Genomic DNA, 7,517 nt, shown 5'->3' with positions numbered 1-7,517 from the left:
CCCTTATGTATCTGATGGATCACGCTGTTACAGCAAACCAGTTGTGCATCCGCAAAAGCTCCTTAAAGCGTGCACAACTGAAAATGTGCTCCTGGCCCTGATGCCATATTTCACAGAGTCAACAGGAGTAGCAATGTCGCATAGCACAGCAGATTTAAGTACCATGTATTTCAGATTACCATATCTGTGTTTAACAGCGTTCAAAGAAAAAGAACCAGTAAATCTGCAAGGTATCAAAATTTAGGGTGTTTACATGATCTTGTTCTCTTTCACAACAGTGGCCACTTACTATGTGTTGAGAATGACAAACGAAAACGTAAAAGAAAATGCAGCTCTAAAATGAGCAAAAGACAATACCTATGTAAATAAGAGAAAACTACCATTCATTATACACAAATCAAAAAAAGTTTTGCATCACCCCAATTCCCATAACTCCTGAAGATAGTCGTTGACAGTGGATATTGTATCACAGACACAGTCCCTTTGACTGTTCAGAGATGTCACTAAACCCACTCAAAGATGTAAACAACCGTGCATGAGCAGTGCCTATTAGATGGAGGGGGTCCAACAGCCGATCAGTTCCAGTCTTTCCACCAGGAAGGCGGCACACGGCTTGTGTTGTCTGTAGTTCACCCATACCTAGACGGTCAATACCGCCGTTCGATCGCGTCCACATTGTTACTTTGTGCCAGGAAGGACTCTCAACAAGGGAAGTGTCCACGCATCTCGAGTGAACCAAAGCGATTTTGTTCGGGCATGGATTAGATACAGAGAGACAGGAACTGTCGATGACATGCCTCGCTCAGGCCGCCCAGGGGCTACTACTGCAATGGATGACCTCTACCTACGGACTATGGCTCGGAAGAACCCTGACAATAACGCCACCGTGTTGAATAATGGTTTTTGTGCAGCCACAGGACGTTGTGTTACGACTCAAACTGTGAGCAATAGGCTGCATGACGAGCAACTTCATTCTCGAAGTCCATGGACAGGTCCATCTTTGCAACCACGAAACCGTGCAGTGCAGTATAGATGGGCCCAACAATATGCCGAATAGACCGCTCAGGATTGGCATCACGTTCTTTTCATCGATGTGTGTCACATATGCCTTCAACCAGACAACAGTCGGAGACGTGTTTGGAGGCAACCCAGTCAGGCTGAAGGCCTTAGACACACTGTCTAGCGAGTGCAACAAGGTGGAGGTTCCCTGCTGTTTTGGGGTGGCATTATGTGAGGCCGACGTACGCCGTTGGTGGTCATGGAAGGCGCTGTAATGGCTTTACGATACGAGAATGACATCCCCCCACCGATATTGTAACCTTATCGGCAGCATATTGGCGAGACATTCGTCTTCATGGACGACTTTTTGCGCCCCCATCATGCACATCTTGTGAATGTCTTCCTTCAGGATAATGACATCTCTCGACTAGAGTGACGAGCATATTCTCCAGACATGAACCCTATCAAACATGCCTGGGATGGATTGAAAAGGGCTGCTTATGGACAACATGACCCACCAACCGCTCTGAGGGATCTACGCTGAATCGCCGTTGAGGAGTGGGACAATCTGGACCAACAGAGCCTTGATGTACTTGTGGATAGTATGCCACGATAAATACAGGCAGGCATCAATGCAAGAGGACATGCTACTGGGTATTAGAGGTACAGGTATGTACAGCAATCTGAACAACCATAGTATTGGGGCAAGGCCAGTTCTGAGCCACTCTGCATTGTTGCCAGATGTATCCAGGATGGCAGCGATGACGTCATCCAAGATGGCAGCATGTAGGCTTGGCAACAGCGCTTAATGTCATCCAAGATCGCGGCCATGACGTCACCCAAACACAATGCTGGTTCTCAGCCACCCTGCATTGTTGCCAGATGTATCCCATATGGCGGGAAAGTGCCACGCCCCCTGCCGCACCCCCTGGTGGGAAGTTCAAATTCCATCAGGACAATGCAACCTCTACTAACCTAAGAAAATGGCAGGAAAGAAAGTTCACTTGGATTACCTCCACTAACCTGTCACCCGACTGCCACCTCATCCTAGGAACTTGTGCCAAGTTTGAATTTTGGCAGTAAGGAAATGTCACTTGGGGTTTCTGTACTAAGCTAAGAAAATCGCAGGAACATAGGTAACTTGGGCTACCTCCACTAACCTAAGTCATCCACCCACCATATCTTCCTAGGAATTGGCACCAAGTTTGAATTTTGGTGATAAAAAAAGATGAATTCGTCTATCTATACTAAGCTATGAAAATGGTGTGAAAAAAAGGTCACCCTCACTAATTTAAGTCACCCAATCGCCACCTCATCCTAGGGATTGGTGGGAAAAGGACTGAGCCTGCACACTGGGCTGCTACAGAGAGGAAGGAGTGTACTGTATTTATTTTGGAACAATTTATTTAGGGATGGAGTATATTTATCACAGTGATACAGAACACGTGCTCTGACATGCCACACACCATACAGACCTCCAGACTACTTCTAAATAACTCATGTATAATGCTCTACACACACACTTGCTAATTGTAAACTGTCAAAATAACGCATTGCATAGCCTACAGACATGCAAACCACTAGTAAATAATGCAGTACATTTACGTCCAGAGAGTCAAACAACTCCTAAATTGTCAAAATAATAATCCATCTAAAAGACTCTGCAAACATGATTGCTAATCGTCAACTGTCGAAATCATGCGCCAGTCTTTATTTAAACAATTGGAGACAGCACCACCATCCGGTGTGTTCGCCAGTAGGTCCACACTCCAACTGACCTCGTATATAGTACCACCAACAGAGGGCGCTGGCGTCCATTACATGACGTAATCCAACATGGCAGCCATGACATCAGCTCATGACGCAAGTACTGCTACCCAAGATGGCGGCAAAGAGTGTGTTCACTGGCAAACAGTCTGTTCAACAGGAGGTCTGGACCTAGTACACAGTACCACCATCAGAGAGCGCTGTCGTCCGTCTGGTGATGTAATCCAAGATGGTGGGGGAGAAATGGGGGGGGGGTAAATGACTCTACCTGTGCTGAATGTAAGTTTTTATTTTGCAGACAGTGTCTCCACCACGAGATCTAAACTCCAACTGACCTAGTACACAGTATTGCCACCAGAGGGTGCTGTCATCCCTCCTCTGATGTAATCCAATATGGTGGTCTGGGGTGGGGGAAAATGGTGCAAAAATGATTCAGCCTGCACTGGGCTGCTGGATAGAGTAAGGAAGGAGTCCACTTTATTTATTTTGGAACAATTTATTTAGGGATGGAGTATATTTATCACACTGATACAAAACACATGCTTGGGGTCACATGATACAGACAGCAGGTCTGTAAACTCCTCCTAAATAATGCTCTGCAGACACGCAATCTCCTCCTAGATTACCGAAATAATTTCAGTACAGACATGCAGATTCCTCCTAAATAATGCAGTACACAGATGTGCAGACACGAAATCAACTTGTAAACTGTCGAAATAATGCATAGCACAGCCTACAGGCCCACTCGCAGAATAATGCAACAGACATGCAAACAACGTATGCAGACACCATCCGCCACTCCCTGTAGACTACACAGGAGACTACCTGCAGCCCTGCGAAGTTAACCTAGGCACCACTGCTGACACAACCGGGCGGGAGTGCAGGCACTTGAGGGGCACGCGCTGTCACAGCCACGAGCCGCTGCCAGACGCAGGAGAAAGTTGCCTCTATTTTTTGGGTATACAGCCAGTGTTATATTGGCGTCGCAGAACTCCAAGGCACGCTCACGCCAGTCTCATATGCGAGACGCCTCCGGGCAGCACATGTCTTTACCATTGATGACAGAGTAGCACAGGGCGCATTGTTCCTAGCGCGACATGAGAGGTATGTGTAAAAATGTGCTTAGCTACAAAGAGCACAGAATAACATCGAATGCACTCTTCCCAGCGGTCCTAACGTGATAACCCAGTCCATCATGTGTTACCCTTCCTGCTTTCAATACACACAAACGCTGCCACCGCTATGTAGAGATTACTATATCCCAGCTCAAAGGATGTGAATGAATCGAGCATTATGATTGGCTCTTATGGAATTTACCCACTGAATTGCTGATGTTGTTGGTATTGAAGCACACTCCACCTTTACATTCTTTCTGCAGACTGGACTTGCAGTGGTAAAATTATTTTGCACAGATCACTAGATTGCATTGACAGTTAAACCATCAAAGTAGACTACAGATCATCAAATACATACGAGACTCACAAAAATATTTGAAGCGAAGAACATATTTACCGGTGTAACAACAATTAAATATTACAATTGCTGCTACAGTCCGACACCAATCGATGTACAGGTAATGTCTCCTCTTGATGGCTCTGCTTCTGGAACGAATCTCAGTATCTATAGCACACACAATTTTCTCATACCTTCACAGATATTGATGTGCTAAATCTATACATCCCTCATGATAGGACATGCAGTCATCCTCTCAGACTAACTTTGCAATGCAATATGTACACTTTTTACACAAACAGTGCACTTATCTTTTATATCTGTACAGCACTCGAAAAAATTGTGGTATACCTACACTAACCCCGGCTATATGTCACGATGCTCCTCAGTCGTAGGGAGGCACTGTCCATCTTTTCTTTCTTCCTACAGACGTGGCAATCAGCAGCAATAAACTATTTTACAGTAATCGCCATATTCACTGACAACTAAACCTCACAAAGTGCCATTCATATTGTCAAATACGGAAAGACTCTTATTCAATTACACCACTTTCCCACTGAGGACAGGAGCTTGAATATTAGAGTGTGAAACGGATCTCCAACCCAGAAATATTTCACCGCATACTGTGTCGATGTAGTAAACATACAATTCATATCCTCCGCCATACAAAATCATCCCTCTAACATCAGAAAGCTGTCAGTGGATCGAAGTCACTCTCAGAACTATTGTACAAAGACTGGCTCGTTCCCCTCCCCCTTGGTACAAATGCATTATTGTTTCTGGTCTGGACCTGCCTGCTTGCTTGCATTTCTACACCCATCTCCAGACTCTGGGATTACAAGAACATACCTAATTTCGCATGGTTCGCACACAGTAGTATCCTACCGGTCGCTCACGCAACATAATTCCGAAGATATAAAGTGGGAATTATTTCTATACAAATCCGAAACTTTAGCTAGGTGGAGCGTGCTCTAGACCACTGAGTAACTAGAAACAAACAGACGAAAAATGATATTTCCAACTGCGAATACCAATCTCGGTGACGTAACAGATTCGAAATCATCCCTATAATTTACAAAGTCAACTAAGGTGTTTCTCATGTCTAGAGAACCGGAAAACATGTCTTCAACATGCTAGATGCACACCCCACAATCGATCTTCTCTCAACTAAATAAAGGCGCAAAATGTGCAGAAGCAGTCAACTGAACAATTTACAAATCATTCATCCTAAGAAATCGCTCACATATATATTTCATCCCTGTACTTACAACTAAATGCTACGATCGCGGTCTCAATTGAACAACATTCGCAATGAGTGAAGTATCAGAAATACACCCTGTTGACGCCTATGGCTCTGGAAATAGAAATATCAATACCATTCTTATGACTTGACATTCTCTTCCCTTTGCTATCACAGTACTAGACGTCATATCCACACCTTCCTTATGAATGGAGATAGCTATTTCCTTTGTATATGTCAGAACACAAACACATACTTATAAGCCTGATGCTCAAGGTGAAACTATCATGCACCCCCTACTACTATGTATAATACTTCATCAGTAACTGATTACCTACAATACAATATAATACTGTGAGAAAATGAGCGATGGGTGGACATCTCCCATAAATTTTTCTTCTGAGTGATACCACTGAGTCTTAGAGAGCTGTAATCGTCTCATATGTTAAAAAGTCCGATCACAACAACTACTGTGTGTTACTGTCACAAGCGGTCTTGGCTCTACAGGTGCACACAAGTATGCATATTAAAAGCTATACTTGCTTTATAAATCCACGTATGGCATTACGTACGAATCACATAGGTTTTCCAGGCACATACAAAGACGGTGATAGTCTTAAAAACCGTCAGATGTTAAAAAACCCGACCCCAACAACTACTCTATGTTACTGTCACAAGCGGTCTTGGTTCTATAGATGCATAGAAGTATCAATGTTAAAGGCTATTCCCGCTTTACAAATTGAGGTATGATATAACCTCTGAATGAGATGCCTTTTTGCCCAGAAAAATACATTGACGGCGATCGCAGGAGTATACAGTTTCAGACCAACAGGTCGCTGACGGAGCATCCTCGGAATAAAATTGAGGAAGTACTTGCTTATCTATCGGTTCGCGCGGAACAATTTTTACATGGGAACAAGTATGCAGCAACAAGAGGAATCCGAGAAAACGTCGACATCTAAACGAAGAGAATCACGGAGGCAGTCATTTTTTTTCCATCGAGGCAGCATTATACTGTATGTCTTTTGAGGTATCAGTGATACACGCGAGTTGACTACTGAGATGGAGTTGTAACGAGGTACGGTTTAATGGATCACTAATGCATTCTAGAGAAGGTGAAGTTGCTGCAGGTTAATTTTTCCACTGTTCTGTCCAGATGCATCAGTCACGTGACATAGCGTGTGTTCTACTCGTATACAGCCACGTGTTCTGTATGTGGTTTAAAGCACTGTCTACTTGCGATCCTTAACGGTAAACCTGTCCGTCATCAGAGGACTTCCATCTCATGTGTGATGGAGCTTGACACATTCCTCTAAATGAACTTTGATTTATGCGACGTACTCCATCCTCCCTTTCGCATCTTGGGTGTAAAATCGAGACTTCAGCGTCGCAACTAATTTAGCGATAGGTGCGTGTGAGGCGCTGTAATCTCCGTGTACACATTTACCTGGCAGATGTGCTGTTTACAGAGATAGTAACGGAATGACTTGTAATTTTCACATGTCGGACGCTGCTGCTATGCGTTTGTCTGTTTCCTTGTAGGAGGTATCCCCCGCTACTAATGATCATTTTATATAGACCTGATGCAGGCATCGTATAATTCCTGGACTGTGATCGGATGTGAACAGTGGACGCTATACATCTCTGGAAAGTTATATTGTGCATGTATCACGCACAGCCAGTGTTTTAAGGAAGTTGTTTTGTCGTTTTACGGATCGATGCCTTAGTTTATCGTAGAGAAACCGGGAAGAAGGATGTATGTCATATGCTTGAAATATATTTCTTACTTGGAATATCAACAGCGCTACATTCCATACGACTGATAGGTCGGAAGCGCAGGCGATCTAACATTATAGCCCGTTCTAAATGCGGAACACTGTAGCCTTAGGAGTACGTGTGTTTATGTTCTTTTTTACCCGTACCTCCCAGGTGTCGATCCCAGACTCTAGAACAATACTTTAGACTTGACATCTTGGTTGATTTACGTAACTCCATCCATCTGGAACTCCATCGCACATAAAAACCATTCGTTTCTTGTTCTTCTTAACCATCTGCTTTT

The sequence above is a fragment of the Schistocerca serialis genome, chromosome 2, assembly GCF_023864345.2.
Source record: "Schistocerca serialis cubense isolate TAMUIC-IGC-003099 chromosome 2, iqSchSeri2.2, whole genome shotgun sequence".
Classification (NCBI taxonomy): domain Eukaryota; kingdom Metazoa; phylum Arthropoda; class Insecta; order Orthoptera; family Acrididae; genus Schistocerca; species Schistocerca serialis.
This window is presented reverse-complemented; position numbering follows the sequence as displayed.